The sequence below is a fragment of the Hirundo rustica genome, chromosome 1, assembly GCF_015227805.2.
Source record: "Hirundo rustica isolate bHirRus1 chromosome 1, bHirRus1.pri.v3, whole genome shotgun sequence".
Taxonomy (NCBI): Eukaryota; Metazoa; Chordata; class Aves; order Passeriformes; family Hirundinidae; genus Hirundo; species Hirundo rustica.
This window is the reverse complement of record NC_053450.1, coordinates 52615943-52633181: the sequence shown is the minus strand read 5'-3', so window position 1 is coordinate 52633181 and position 17239 is coordinate 52615943.

Here is a 17239-nt window from a genome sequence, read left to right as displayed (position 1 = left end):
AAGAAGAAAAGCAGGAAGGGTAAATAATAACACAGAATTTATTAAAAAAACAGCCTTGTCACAGGGAAAATTAAATCCTTTCCACCACCACTCACACTGCCAACAAAATGTTTGTGTCTATCTCTTCCCACCCTTTGTGCTATCCTGGATATGGGGGATGGCTGCATCTTTGGCGAGGCATTGAAGCAGCCTGATGGGCAGCTGCAGCATTTTCCAGGGACTGCAGGACCCTTTCAGAGACCCCTGGGAAAAGGCTGAATCACAGCACCGTCTGTTAGATCGGCTCTCTCTCCCAAAGCATCTGGATGGAGCCCCAGACAAGAGATGCTCAGAGAAGGAGTTGGCTGCTCGCCCTGCTGCAGATGAAGAATTCAAGCAGCCCTGAGAGCACAGGGGAAGGGAGTGCATTATTTCCAGTGGAGGGAGGGATGCAGCCAAAAGATGCCCCAGATTTGAAGGAGATTTATCAAAATACAGAATCAACACATTTACTTGCAAAAGGAGGGAGGAAATACCAGGATAAATTGACAGGATTTCGAAAGGTTATCCCCAAATCTAGTTGCTAAATCTACCCAAATCAGAGCATAATTTCTTCTCTTGTGGTGTAATAATTCACAGAATTTAGGGTGAGAAGTCAAGTCCAAATCAGCCTCAACTCCCCAGCAGGATTTTTCACACTCTGCATTCATGGGTACACAGGAGAGAACCAATGAAATTTTCAGGGTTCCTCTGATGTGCTTGTCAGTCTTTCCGAAGCAGTTTGCACAGCTGCAAACAGCATAAGGTAAAAGTCAGTTGTGAACTATTTCCAGTACCACAGGGCATTGAGTTCTGATGTTATAAACAAACCTGGGGACACAGCAAGCAGATATTAGCCTGACCAAGGTGTTCCTGCACGCGGGATCAAGCACCAGTTTAGCAGGAAGATGGAAGATGGTAGGGGATCAGTGTTGTAGGGAGGCTGTAACCCACGTGTTTGCATTCCCTGGAGCAGCCTGTTCACTCCCACGTCGTGCAACTGACATGCAGTCACATGAAATTGCAATGGCATTGAGTGTATGCCAAGGGTGGACGCTGCCCTGACCAGCATGGGGAGGAATCCCTACACTGCCCAGGTCAAATGCCATGGTCATGAAGGGCATCTGTGACCACATGAAGAGAAACAGAAATCTCTGTAGTCAGATGTTTTCCTTTCTCATGGAAGTAGTGGGTTGTAGCAACGAGTCTCAGCTCTGAACTACATCATGTGGAGAAGCAGGATGACATATTCAGCTGCTCTCCCATCCCCTCCTCACAAAAGATAGCAAATTGCCTATTGTTCTTTATTTTCTTGCACATCATTTTGAAAAAGCCTTACAAACACTAATTTGGGCGTTTGCCAGAATGAAAGCACCCCTAACATTCAGAAATGGCACTAGAATAATTAGGCACAGGCAGTCCTTTTTGTACAGAAAGTGAAATAAACTGAAATACTTGCACAGACGTGGCCATTGAATACGCCAAAGGTTCTTCTGAGCTCTGAGAAAGTCTGAAACATGCTGCTTCAGTGCTAAAGTTCTACTTTTGGTAACCACCCAGACTTGCAGTGGCCAAAAGTACTGGCCCAGGACAGGTCATGCCCATGTTCTCCCTTTCACTCACAGCCTCTCGTGTTTGCTGCCAAACACTGATAATTCCCTTACTAAAGACCACCGAGCCTTTGGGACCACAGGAGTAAAACAGTCAAGCCACCAACTTTTTGTAATACCTCCAGTGCTGCAGGAGAGAAGTAGAAAATCCTCCTGGAACATGAGCTACATGCAAGGTAAAATAAACTGTCCCTTTGTGCTTTGGTGACCATCCTCACTAAAGGGCAAGAGTGGAATCATGTGGAGTCTCCCTGTGGCACAGCCACAGCTGTAACGAGATGCTCCAGCCATGTTCCATAATATGGACTGCCAGGCCCCGACCAACCCACTGTGAGGAGCCAGCATCTGGGGCTCTGCTGGCTCTGAGCACCTGTGGGTGCTTATACAGACACTCCACACACTCTTCTTTACTGCTGGGCAAAGCCTGGAATGGCGAGCCCAACAGAGGACGTGTAGGAATTGGGATATGCAGCAAGAGGAGTGCTGCTAAGAAGAAAGGAGGGTTTATTCCCCCTCAAACCTGATTTTTGCCTAGCAGGCAAACAGGGCCAGATGCAAGGGGCTCAGCTATTCCCCTTTGTTGCTCTCACACACACTAAGTCAGGGATGCATGAGCACAACCCTGTCGGTACCTCAGCCAGCAGCAGGAGCACCAGCGCTCCAGGTGTCCTCTCCTCCTTGCTGTGCACGTACTGGAGGTAGGAAAGTTGTTCTTGGCAGAAATTCAGTGGGCATCTGTGCCTGCAAAGGTCTTCATTGCAGACGAGGTGAGAGAGCTCCTGGGAGTCACTCAGGATTCTGGTAAACAGCAAACTTTTGCAGCATGAGATTTAGCAGCACCTCAGAGAACTTAAAACAACTCCATTTCTAAATATTTGCTCCACCATTCAGTGAAGGTCCTACAGTATTTGCATTCACAGAGAAAAGGGCTGAGGTGGATCCAGCTCAGGTAGACACATTCCCACACACATCCCAATCCATCTGTGATTTTTGTCAGTGTCACTTCAGTTGCAGACAGCAATGGAATAATTCCTGTCAGGACGTTTTATTGACACAGATGTCTTACATATTTTTGTCTCCACTGCAGGAGACAGCACTGGGTTAGGCTCTGCACACCACCTGAAGCTGGCTGGCATGGCAGAGAAAACCCTACCTATTAGAAAAAGTTAATTTTCACGTCCTGCAGTCAGCAGATGGTGCTTAAGGGGTCTGTGTAAACCTCTGAAATCCAGTACTTTTTCATGAATCCTTTATCTGAGACTCTTGGAAAGGCAGCACAAAAGAGATAGTCAAGTACTGCTACAGAAATCATGAGACCAAAGAACCAGATTTCCAAAACAGCAAAATCTGGAAGACAATATCAGGAGGATAAATTAATGTGCAAGGTATTTCCCAGTATCACTCTCATAAAAACCACAGTTTTCTCAGTCTCCTTTGTGCCCCTCCTTCCCCTTGCACCAGAACTTGGCCCCTCTGGCCACAGGCTGTCCAGGCTCAGTTAGAAGATACCCCTTCATCCCTCCTCAGGTCTCCTAAGCTGAATGAAACTCACAGGTGTGGAATTAATGTAAATGGCATTAAAAAAAAAAAAAAAAAAAAAAAAAAAAAAAAAAAAAAAAAAGCTGACCTGAATTCTAGCTAAGCAAGCCAAGTCTGTGAGGCTTTGTTTCAGAGAAGCCATGGAAAATAAAATATAGGCAGACGACTTTTCACAAAAGATTTTTCCAGAAAATTTATTACAATTTGCGTTTGCAGTTGGAAAGTCACAGCCAAAAAGAGGACCTCAATCTCACAATTTCAGCATTTGTTTACAAATTGGAATGGACAATATTTTTCCCCATTAGCATAAATGAATAGCATATGTGTCCTTCAAGAAGAGGGTGTATCTGAGAAGAACAGTGTTTTTTATCTTCCACGCATCCTTGCACTCTCCCCATACAAGAGAAACTTTATTGACTTAGAATCTTCCAAATTTTGAGTTCTGATGCGTCCCTCCCCTTGCAGGACATTCAGAGAAATATTTCAGCACTGATACACATGTACAGCTGCCACATTCATAGGCTCACATCAGCCACTTCTATGCCTTTGCTGCTTTAGACACTGTACATGAAACATTTGATGGAGCCCCCATCAACACCACAAAACTTCCTGACTATCACCGCTGTGGAACACTAGGACACTCAAAAAGATTCTGTGTGCAATTCCTGATCTGAAGCCCAGTGAATCCAACAGCCAGCCATGTCCCTCTGCGGGGCAGGGAAGGGATAGGACTTTGAAGCTCATTGGGAAGGTTATAAAACTCAGTGGGGGAGATGGCAAACAACCAGAACACTTCCCACCTATGGAAAGGGAACTTGATGGGTCATCTCTGGCAGTTGCCATGGCAGCAGCACCACTGCCAGAGGGAAGAAGGGAAGTCCCTCTGGTAATTAGATTTCAGGCTATTCACATTTTCAAGCAAAAGCCTTGAATTTCATTTCATACATTGATAAGGCACACCAAAACCTCAGTAAATGCCAAAACCTCAGTAAATGATGTTATACAAAACCCCAAACAGACAGACTGGAGACACAGATGCTGCTGAAGATAGAAATGTGCTCAACTTTAAGATTAGATTCATTTTGAGGTGTCAGGACAGCAACAAACAACTACAATGCAGGTATCAAATGCTTTAAAACAGTATTATTTCTAATACTGGTTTGGGGTTTTTTCAGAGGAACAATGCTTTTCTTAGCAAACTGCTTCTTGGTGAATTTTTACAGGAGTGGAAGGAAAGCCACTGGACCACATCCTACCACCCTCTGGGATGGGGCAGAATGAGAAGTATTGTGGCTGAAGGCCCAGGTTAAGGGAAGGCTTCATAATGTCTTCCCTCTATTGTAATTCACAGCATCAAAGAGCTCCTCACCAACTGCTGCTGATCCTGAACACTGCAAGAGCTCTTAGTGCAGCTGAGCACTGGTGACTCCTGGATCCCTTCCCAGAAAACTCTTCCTCTAGAAAAACAACTTCTTCAGATTAAAGAGAAATATTTAGATAAACAGCAGGACCCAAGATATAAAAAGCTGGCCTGGCCAAGAGGAGACTAGAGGTCCTATTTCAGGTACCAGAACAGTCAGTGACACTGGCAAGAACAAAGGCTAGCATAGAAAGTCAAAACTTCCTTGCTGAGCTTGGGTAACTTAAGTTTACACAGATTTCAACTGAATTTGTGCATGGGTATGTAAGTTTTAAAAGCAGACAGTGTTCAAACAAGCTGAACTGCTCTAAGGTACTCTTGCTTTCTTTTCACATATCGCATCAAATTATTTCATCGTCATGAGCCTGTAATGAAAAAGATGGTACCATCTTTTCAGTACAATAAGTTTTTAAAGAGGGCATAAAAACATCAAAGCAGCAAAATGAAAACATTTTTAAGGTTTTGTTGAATTCAAATCAAATCAAATCAACTTCAGCAGTTGGGATGTCTTCACTCTGCCCTGTTAGGATGTAAAGTGAATGCCATTCTCTGCACTCATTTCCTTACAGGGCCAATCCAACAGCAAGATTTTCAAATGCATAAATGCAGCCTCTGCGAGTCCTTCCATCCAGCTCTAAACCTCAGGATTATTTCCTGTTGGTTTTTTGGAAAACCAACGGCAAACACTGAACAGACATATTTGTTCAGGCTGTATCTACTACCCAATAGCTCACACTTAAGAGAAAATTGCTGCCAATGGAAGCAAGTTGGAAGACCTGTGGACCCTTCAGAAGACCCACCAGAGCTGTCAGCAGGTGAGGGATCCACAGAAGAGTCAAGGAGTAATATTGAGGCTAATAATAAAATCAATTTTTGCAAGATTTTCAAATCATAAAGATGTCTGGATCTGTGACAGAATGGAGGAGAAATAATCATAGGACAAGATCAATGCAAGGAAAAATGATCTTCACTTTGAAATGGCACCCTAGCCCCAGTAAGCAGATTTTCTTGTATACATATAAGATATATTGAATAGCCATCCCAAGACATTAATGGAAAAAGTGATATACTTCTTCACTGTATCACTGAAGAAATTGAAGCATCTTGGCATTTTGCAATTAAAAAATAATAATAATAATGTTGGGGTGAAAATTAAACCAACCGAAAACATGGTTTCATTTGTCAACTTTAGCACTGAAGAAAAAAAAAAAAAAATACATTCTGGACAGGAAAACAAACAAATCATTTAAGGGGAGTTGCTTCCCAAGTTATATATTTATGCATTAAGAATACAGTATAATTACATCAGGGATCCAAAAGCCAAAGTTCATTAGTTTCATGAATTTGTGAAGCAGTTGATGTGTCTAGAACTACTCTTATCTCTTTTTGCCATTATCTTCTCTTGCTCAGTTACTATTCTTTTTCATCACTTGCTGATTGAGTGCTTAAAAAACCCCAAGCAAAAAAAAAAAAAATAAAAAAAAAAAAAAAAAATCTCTTAGCTATGAATAAAAGGAAGAATTTTCAGAAGATGTTCACTCCCCCTCTACCCTCTCCTGAAGAAATATTATGTAAAGAAACCCAGAGCTAGGACTGGTGGGAAGCATCCAGACTTGAGAGGCTTTTTGGTGGGGCCCCACCAGAGATACCAGTCTCACAACTCAAGTCAGGGGTAGGGTGGCATCTTCCCTTCCTTACTCCAGACTATTCTTTCCCTCTCCAACCCACGGCCAAGCCAGGCAGGATCTACAATCCACGAGGGCAGCTGGCTGCTCAAAACACAAAAAACCATCAAAAATCCCCTCTGGTGGAGGTCTTCAACACAGCCAAAGAGTTTTTGCATCCCACAAGGGCCCAACAGCCACCTCTGCCCTGCCTCACCTGTGTCCTGATGTGGGTCTCCCTGAAAACCCCCCACTGGTGCCTCCTCTCCCACTCTCCTCATTCAGGGAATCTGAGACAAGGGGAGGTTTGTGTGCGGAACAATTGTTTATATCTTTGTGCAGGGGAAATCTGGGATTATTTATGGAAATTCAGACATTGCTAAATAACAGATGCTCTTCTGAGAAGGAAAACTTCTTTTGTTTTGGGGAGAGGGAGGGTTGGAGGGGATTATTTTTAAGGCAGTTTGGAAAAGAGCTGAATGTTTGCCCTGGAATATAGAGGAAGGTCATTGAAATAAAACAAACGTTTCTTGGGGTGTGTATTTCATGCAATACCTAATGTTGCTGAACTTTATGTCATCTGGGAAAAACATGACACAAAACAAGCTCTTCTTCTTCATTGCCAAAGAGTAAACAAAAATTAACTAAGTCTTCATAACAGTTTGGTCTGTGCCCTGTAGAGAAAACATGCTCCCTTTCATGCTCTTGCTCTTCTAAGTGTGGCAGAGGAAAGGGACGTGCACAAAATAAGCAAAGAACTAAAACTACACTGAAATCACAAACTACACATTAAAATCTTAAACAATAAAAATGCAGAGTTCAGCAGAACGTGGGAACTCCAGCTAATTCTCCAGCTCAGCCGTAGCAACTTGTCCCCAGCATGATCAGCACAACTTGGAGAAGTCCAAGTTTGCTCTATAAACATGTATTCCACAGATCTTGTTCTCTCTTTTTGTTGATAGTGGATGTTTCAGACAAATCTCTTCTTATTTGACACCACATTTCACCCTGGTGTGGTTAAGAAGACTTTGTATTTTGTTGATTTTACTGTAAATGTCCTCTTTCTTTTATGTGATATTCCTAGAAATTGGCCCCCATGAAAAGCATGTGCAATTTTCTCATTTTAAACTCCAACTTTTAACTTAAAATGTTGCTTTTTTTTGTAAATACAATACATCAGACCAAATAATTTCCTGCTGGAAAGAATTCATTTTTTTTTTTCCCCCCATAATTTAACAGTGCAGCAGCATGTGTTGCCACTGCAACAAAAAACAAATCCAGAAGAAACCTCACTAATGAAACTAAGCTGAGCTGTGACACATTTTAAAGACACTCTAGATGACAAAATCACAAGATTATCTTTTCTCAGAAGGGTTTCTAGACATACTGGGTAACCTTGGAGTTAACTGTAAGATTCTCAGGCAGCCAGCACAGGCACCTCTGTGTTCCCATCCCTCCCATTGCCCCAAGGGTGCAAATCAGGTGACTGTAGGAATGAAACCATGTCAGACGTTGGCTTCCCTAGAAAGGTTCATCACCAGGGAATGAGCCCCAGGACTTGATGATGGGATCTGCACAGGATCACACAGGGAAAAAAAGAGATTTTAAAGGAATCAGAAATAAAAAGGAAAAGCCCACAGAATCTATGTCTTTTTCAGAGCCAAAAATGCCCCAACCAATAGGACTGCTATGCAGATCTCCTAACACAGCACATCAGCAGCCTCTGCATAAACCAGCCCTGTTGTGGGGTTTGGTTTTAGCGCTTGCTTTTTTTTTTTTTTTTTTTTTTTTTTTACAAATCATGATGCTCATCACACACCCCATTTAATCTTGCACCACAATCATCATGTCACTGCCACTCCTTCTAGCAGTGCAGAACACAACCCAGGACAAGAGGCTAAATTACTCAGACTTTGTTGCAGTGACTATAGAAGAAACACAATAGGGGACAATTCTGCCCAGCATTGCCATCTGTAAAAGTCACAGGGCTGCTTTTAAAACAAAACATGAATTCAAGGGATTTCTCATCTACAGGTTTCTCAACGTTTCCACAGTGGATGCCATGTAAAGGTGCAGGCCTCCATCTGGTAGAGGTGATGGCTTTGCAAGGTAAAGATTTGGGGAAATAACCTGTAGCTGCATCAGACAAAAAGTGATACACAGAAACAACAGCTTAGATTGTCCCATTCATTCTAAAAAGACTGAATGCTTCTAAATTTAAGCTTTGTCATAATCCAAAATACACCAGGATATTTCTGTAATTACCTAGACGGTAACAAGTGTTAGGTAAAAAAAAAACCACACCAAAGCTACTCAAACCACAATGAGATAGTCCAAGGGCTGTTTTCAGGAATGATTCACATTACAGTGGGATAGTAAATACAGCTCCTGGGATTTGCAGTTCCTCTGTCTCTTATGTTCATCCTGGTTCACTAGCTTGACTTGAAACCTCAGTACAGTGGGTGTTCTTAAAATATCTGCTGGTTATAGGAAACGAAATGGTACCAGCTCTTGTAGGCATATTGTTTTCTGCTAACATGTATTGTCCTAGTCCCAGAAAATGTTCACTGATTGTAGTAAACACATCCTGATTACTGAAACAAAAATATTCTTAAATTAAAATACAATAGGTGTATTAAGAAATCTCTCCTAGTAGCAACAAATGAGGAGCACCAAATCCTGCCAGCTCTTACATATGCACTTCATTGTAAACTCATCAATAATCCCAAATTAAGATCATGCAGAAGTGTTGAAAGGATTGGGGCCATCACAGAGTCATCCCGCTAGTACTGACAACCTAAGTAGTGTGCTAGCTACAACCAGGCTACTCAGAGTTGTAAGATGGACCTCAGACATGAGGCAACTGCAGCACCAGACCCTCATTTGGGGGATATTGGATACTGACACCCTTAAAACTAACATATGTCTCCCAAGTGGTGTCCTTGGCACTTCCTCAGCAAGCATGCAAGTTCATGCACCATTTCAAGATTTCAAATTATCTTGATTCTATTAAGGCAAACCACAGACTCAGTTTTTACACCAGACATGTTTTTAGTGCACAGTATACAGTACTTTCCAACTTGTGAGTGATACGACCTTACTTTAACGTGTTTTCCATGTAAATACACAGTGTTAGAACGAATCACCACTTTTAATACAGATTATTTTAATAAGGAACAAGCTAAAATGAATTGAGTTTAATAGCAAGATAAAATGTAGGGAGCTTAATTAGCATGATAGTACTTTAAACGCAGAATAATGACTACTTTCCATCTCTGTAGGCTAATCAGTCTAGATGAGAGCAGATGCAAGCAGAAACCAATAATACTTTACAGCAGGAGGAGGAAATTGTTACATTCATTACATTCAGAATGAGAAATCACATTTAGATTAAGACATCTAACAAAAAATCAGTTGGATTAACCAGAAAAATATTTTGTTTTAAGATTAAATATAATTGCCCTTTTGCTATAAACCTGTTACTTATACACTGGCCTGAAGATAGAAATCTCTTAATTGTGCTGAGCTTAAAAATAAGCATTCAAAATTAAGAGGAGAAATTTTAAAATGTTTTTGTTTTTAAACTGAGTATGAAGCAATAGCAGACCAGCTTCATATTCCAAAAGTATTTCATTTATTACTTCTCTTCCCTTAAGTCCACTCAAATATTCAAGTACTTGTATGAAGGGTACTGTTTTTACTTAGTACACTGCCATGTGGCTGGTGACATGTGTATCTGCTTAGTCCAAGATGACATTTTGTATTGTTATGGGATGAGAAACACCAAATAGATCCCCTTAGATCTTCATCCCTTACTGTAAGAGAAAAATCCCATAAGAGCCATCAAAGCACAATGCGGACTTAAAATAGCAAATTAGTAATCAAAACTATCCAACACATTCATCTTCAAAATAATCACTGAATGCAGAGCCTGACTCTCCCTGCAGAGACAGAGGATTGAGGGTTGATGATGATGGAAGGCTTGGGAATATGAATCAAGTGCAAATTTGTCAAGGAAGCGAGCAGGGGTAGGCTGCCCAGTAGCAGAGCCAAGTTCTTTCTCTGTCCAAGTGCTTGCATGAGGACATTTCCAAGGAAACTCTACCTATAGAATAAGGATTAGAAGAAACCTATAGAATTAGAATTAGGAGAAGAAACATGCGTAGCATTGCTTAAGAAAGGTGGGTCTGCTAGTTAACATAACTCAGCTTAAATGAATCTTCACCCACAAGCGGTCCATCCCATGGGAAACACCATTACACTTGTTAGCCACATTTTGCAATGCATTCTTCGAACAGGATGAGATTTTCAAGAACATTTATGACTCAGCTGATCCCACTGTGACACTGGAAAATAACTCGTTCCTTACATACTGACAGTTCTGTTCCTATTAGGAAAAAAGGATTCCCAACATCTTCATGAACATGTCAGAGAATAAGAACATACAGATATCCAAGGATCCCAACAGCAGATTTTAAATAAACAATCCCAGTCCACCTTCCATGTGACTGATAATGAATTTTCCTCTCCTTTTAACCAATGCTGCCACAGAAGCATTATTACACAAAAATGAAAACTGTGCACCCCACTGAAGAATAAAATTATCAGGAAAAATGCATCTCCAACCACAGAATAAGAGTGTTATTTCCTAGACTAAAGAGCCCAGGTTTGTAAAAAGAGAAGCAAAATACAAAATGAATGTAGCAGAGTAGGCAGGCAGAAGCGAATGACAACACACAAATCAATGATGCAACATGGACCACCATGGTAAAGATTCATTTCAAGCACCTGTCAGCCTCTCACTAAGGAACCTTGTCATTATTATGCATCCAAGGTAATGGAAGAGCTGCAGACTGACAGATTTGCTCCTCTTGCGAGGCATGACTGGCAAAGGATGCTTGAAGGGTGAGGAAATGCAGAAAATGGAGGCTGCCTTTTTGGGAAAGCTAAGATGGGTGTTAAAGTTGTTGGTTGTTTTTTTTTTTTTTTTTTTGGACTGTGGAAGTGCTAAACTCATGGCAGGACAAGCAGAGCACCACTAAGTCACAAGGAGCCTTGTGACCTTGGAGCGCGTGCTTGCTGTGGGGAGAAGGTCATTCAGTGATCCTCACAAGCAATAAGGTCAGAGTGAAGAGCAAGGGGGCAGTAGCAGATTTCAAAAGAAAAACGTGAAAGCAATGCAGTTTTTTCCCCTAAAACAGCGCTGCAATAACAATCAACCCACCCATTTTGCAGACAAACAAGCACCCTTACACACATTTGCCAGACACATTTGTCTTCTCTGTGTGTCCCAGACCTACCTACATGTGTCTAAGTCAGCTAAGTCAGCTTTAGGCTTCTCTTTGCATCACATCTCAAAACCAATATGTGCCCGTTCTGAGGAAATAATAAACCCCTCGAGGAGCCACCTGTCCTGTGACCCCTCATGGTTTGCTAAGGCTCCAAATTTACTTTCCATCTTATTAAAACCTAGTATAATACAAAAATTCATCCCTCCCCTTAGCCCAAGGACTCCCTCTCTAATCACAAGCATCTGTTTCTAAAGCATTTCGGCTGCTACTTTGTACTAAATTTAACAGGTTTGGTAAAGCCCAAAGAACTATTAAAACCACCCCTACAAGCTCGCTTGAATTTCTCTTCAGAGCCTTTACCTTGAGACTTTGGTTTTGCTCTTAAGTTAGCTGTTAGTTTCATACACTTTTGTGTAGAAGCCACTCTTCCTGAACCCTAAATCTCCACTCTGCTTCTACCTGCTTCCCTAACTCCCAGCTCAGAACATCACTAGTCCTTTCCCACGAGCATCCAGGTCGTAGGACCTTGAAACAAGACTAATCTACCTTGCAAGCCCCTCCAGCTTGGACGTAACTCAGCTTACCAACAGCGTGCTTGGCACCTTTCCAGCCCATGGAGACTGAGAAAAAGAGACAGTGTCCCCACCTTGTCCCCAAGTCCTTGCTAAACCTACTGTGAGGCAGTGTGTTTTAAGTGCATGTTGGACCTTTCCCCCACTGTGGAGCCCAGCAGCCCAAGTCACCACTGGAGTTCCACCTGATGGCATTTGTTACTTCCTGGCATGTTCCTCCAGATGTGCCTGCCCCATGTGAAGACTGTTTCAGCCCTACGAAAATAAAACTGCTGATTGATGCCTTAAGAACGATTCCTTAAGTTTTAGCTTTCGTATTTTCCAGATTCTGTCCTGCATTAATATGTAACTGAACTTCATATAAAGTGTTAGCAAGTTCTCTTTACAGGGTAGTTAGACAAAAGAATCCTTTTCCAGCCCAACAAGTATAAACAACAGTGAACTGAGGAGAGCAGTCTGAAATGATGGGACTTCATAACCTGAAACTGCAGTTGGACACTTAACCTCAATGTGTAAGTGGACCAAAACTTATGAAAGTGTGAAAACTTGTGACCCATTGTCCATCTTGGGTGTAGCCTTGGCCAGGCTCTTGTACTGTCCAAGGTGTACCCTTTGAAGGCCTTTTTAATAAATACCGACTTTATTCCTTTAACGCTGTCTAGCCTCTGTTCTCGGTAACCTCTCAAGGCATCACAGTAGAGAAGGGGTTGTGGTCTTCTTACCATGGAGAAAAGAGCCTTAGAAAGTCTTGGTAGACATATCACTATAGATGAAGGGGAAGGGGGATCAAAGGATTTACAGAATGAATCTACCGTGAGATGTAAAGATGAGAGAACGACAGGAAGCAAATAATTCACAGAAGTGCTGGCAGTGCCTGCCATGGCCCTCGGCACGGAAATCACTCACAAATTAAATGGGGCTAGAAGAGAAATAATGCACATTAGCGCATGGGTGGCAAACAGAAGGATGAAAAGGATCATTCTTCTACTAGCCAGCTTTGGTCTACCACTATCTGGCAGCCCACTGTTGGGTCTGGCTGATTGCTACAGCTAAGGTTCCTCCAGAGCTCATAGTGAGGCTGCTGTAAACAAACGCTTTTCCTCTAAAAGCCATGTAAACAAGCCATCCACTAACACTCTCTTGCTCCCCAAAACTGTACACTGTGAAATGGCAGGTGAGTTCTGAAAAGTTACTCATATTCACAAGCATGCAGTGTTGTTCTGTCTATCCCCTTTCAACTTCATTTTGTGACCTGAAATCAGTTTCACCTGTGCCAGGACAAGTTAGAGCTGACTCAAGCAATGGCAATTCTCACCACAAAGAGAAAATACATACAGGCTCTGGAAATCTAGCACAGCAAGAGCAGAGCATTTTAAGCTATTAAAATCTGGTCTTGCTGCTTTGTAGGAAGAATACTACAGTTGTATAGCTGTTCTACATCGTCTATTGATTCTGTTAATAAATGTTGATTTATAGCCACATCCTCAGCAGATGGCAGCTATATGAGCAGTTATGCCTGATGACTTAAAATAAAGAGGATTAATATAACACTGTTTCTCTAAACGCATTTCTAATTGAGACAGAACAGAAAGAGAAAATTCCTTTGTATGTTAAGGTCAAAGCAAGATTTTGCTGGTTTTTGCAATATTCCGTATCTGGAGAAGGAACCATTTCTTTTCCTGACTGTTGATACTAAATGTTGAGCTAGTCAGAAATCCCTCACTGAAGGGCAAATATTAGAGGTTTCTTCAGTCAACTCTCTTGTTTAGCACATCAGCCAGGATTCAAAGTTTTGTGAGCCCTCAAATACTGCTTGCAAACTTTGGGTAACCAGGAATGGTATTCCCTGGGTCTCTCTTCAGATGATCAAATAGGCAAGAACAACATCCTGGTCTCTAGCTAAACCACAAGCACTGTATATCATGTGCAGATCAGTCAGAAGATGCCACACAACCGTTATGTGCTTCAGCATTAAAATGTATTTTGTACCCAGATCATATCATGTTTTTCAAGATTGTATTCTTTCTGTGAACTCCAAAATCTTTTAAGCTAGACTTAGAGGTTTTAACTAAACTAGCTGTCTTCTTAAGACACCCATTTAACTCCAGAAACAGAAACATCAGTAAGGTAATAGAGGGCTATATTAAGAGCTAGTCATGATTTATAAGACAGGAGAACCACAATGACTGAGAAAACAGTCCCAAAAGGGTCCTCAGGAGATAATCAGGCTCACCTTCTGTCCCCAAGACCCTCTCACGGCCACTCTTCGCTCATGTTTGTCTGAGCTATTCTTGCTCCACACTTAGCCTAGAGCTCCCTAGCCAGCTACCTCTAGTACTCCACTGCCCTTTCTGCAAGAAGTTTTTCTAGTATCTGCCCTGCACCTTTTTGCTGTGGTTTTAAAACCTTTGAAGATCACCCTTATTCACCAGAGAACTGGAGAAAGAGTTACTCCTTTTTCTTTTGCGATAGTTAATTAACACTTGGAAATTGTAATCCTAACTCCCCTCAGTCTCCAGTTCCTTAAACTAAGTAACCCCACTATAACCCCACTATTCAAACTTCTTTTTTTCCCTTGGTCCCTCTATTACAGTATTTCTCTTAGCTCAGTCTTTTTTTTTTTTTTTTTTTTTTTTTTGAACCCTTGTCATTTTTGTTTAGTTGAAATGCCCCAAGCCAGACACTGTACTCCAGCAGCATTCTACCCATTTTGGAACAGAGCAGTAACTTTCTTCACACATCTTGCAGGCAAAATCTACTTTACAAATCAAAGTACATCTTTTTTTTGAAAAAAAACATGGCAATCACAACTTTCTATTCAAATCATGACACAAAACAATCCTTAGATACTTTTCAGCAAGAACTGTTTGGGGTTTTTTTCCTATTTGTGTAGCTCTTGCTTAATTATACTACCCCGGATTTATAAAAGCAGATACTAATGTACTGAAACTAATGAATTCAATCCCATTTCCTCAGGCCATTTCTCTAAACCCATTCTCCAAGCATCCCCTTGTTTAACCCAATCACTCCTCTACTTTCCTTCCTCCAATCAGAACTACAGTTCTAGAGACTTACTTATTCAAAAGTAAAGGCAGAGATCACTCAGGCACAAATCACAGTTACTACAGAGTTTTTGACTACAATAAGGAAAAATTTAAGCAAAACACATATGAAGAAAAATGAATGAGGAAGAAGATAAGAAGCTTATTAATAGCTGGCCTGTTTAACCAACACTCCTGACAAATGTCTGTTAACATGGATTATGACATGTTAGGTAGGAAAAGAAGATATTAAATGCTCAATAATAAGTGTCATTTACAGAGACAACAGAGGTTGAAAACCCATCCATCTTTAGGAAGAATAAAAAAAGAAAAATCCTATTTCTAGATTACAATGAAGCTAAGCCTTTTTTTTTTTTTTTCCCCTAAATGTCCTGCATATTCTAATCCTGAAGCAGTAAAAACCAGAAAATTTGACCCCATAATCTGTTGTCAATATGACCACTTAAGCATGGAAGAAAACCAGCCAGCTGACAAAGAGATGCATGATTTTATCCCTGAGACAAGTGCTCTAGCACATAGCTGCACATGGAAAAACAGCAGAATTAAATAAACCAGCTCAATTATCTGTACCGTGTCAAAGACAGATATGAAAGCAATAAGAGGATCTTTTTGGTTTTCATCATAGCTCAGCTACCATCAGAGCTGTTGCTCTCAGCTGTGTCAGAAAAACTTGAGGCACTTACTTTGCAAAAGCCTGGGATCCCATGACTCTGAATAGGGTCATTCTCAAACACGGTCACTTGACAGGAGGTATCTGTGCAGATAAATCTAAAAGCGAAAGTCAGGCCCTGGCAGCAGTTTTGAACTAGACTAATGATACATGGGCTCACTTTTTGGTTCCTCCTTGTCCAGGTTCAAGGTCCTCTTGAAACTCTCTCCTCCCAATGCTGAGGATTTAAGACATCTTTGCCTGTGCTGACAGTGCTTATATTCTGGCCTCTCTCTAAGTATTACAGTTAACATTTCTCCCTCCTCCATCTGTTTAAACTTTAAGAGTTGTTAAAGCTTTCTGATTACTGCTGCATTTCCAAGTCTGGTTGGAAAAGGCTAACGGGTTAGGAGAGGGTGGAAATATCAAAGGACGCACAGCTCTCCCGGCTACACAGATAAAAGTTCCTCAGGGTTGCGGAGTGCTTTCTGAGCTGTGTCACACCCAACTTCATCGATATCAGCCGGAAGTCTGCTGAAGGGTCTCATCTCCCAGGCTCCATAAATAATGTCTTCCTATTCACTCTTTATTTTGTTTATCATCTCAGGTTTGCACAGAATTAGAGAGTAGTTAGGCTTCAGTTTCAGAAGTATATGTCTGCATATGGAATATTATAGGAATACTCAATGTTGTGAGCCTCTCTAAGTCCCCTTCTAATACCAAAGTTCACTTGTCTATTCGTGGTTTCTGCACTGGGGCAGGATTATTCTGCTTTGAGATTCTGTGGTTATTTGCCATTTTGTTCTATTTGCCATCTAATTCAACACAAGGCATAGTAAGTCTACATTTTTGGCAAATACCAGACAGAAAACTTTGTCCTTAAGAAGAGAGAAATAATAATATTTAAAATTAAAAGCCATTGAACTTCAGATCTTCATCCACAGTTTTAAAATAAACTTTGAAGTCAACACAGACAATTAAGGCACAGAAGAAAGAGGAAGACTGGGGGTATAAAGTAAGATGGGTTTACCAAGAGTTGAACTTTTCAGAATAATAGATAAACGAACCAGTTTTCCTATATCTGGACTTCATTAAAGTTCTTTTTACAGAGTCATATGGGAAAAGGCTATGATGTAGAAAATGGGAATTGAATTCAACAATTTTAAGATGGTAACAAAGTAACAACAGAGAAGGATGTGCTGACAGCAAAACTATTGGTCTGAGGGGGGGAGGTTTCCTTGGAGTCCTTCAAGAAACTATATATTTTTGTTCATGCGCCTGACTGAAAAATCAAAATCAGAACCAAGAGAACAGAGAACCACCTGCAATGTGCATATTCCAGTAGGTGTATCCTGGCGTGCTGCTGGAAGCTGCCACTGGCAGTGAGGGCAGGTCCACTGGATACCCACCCCTG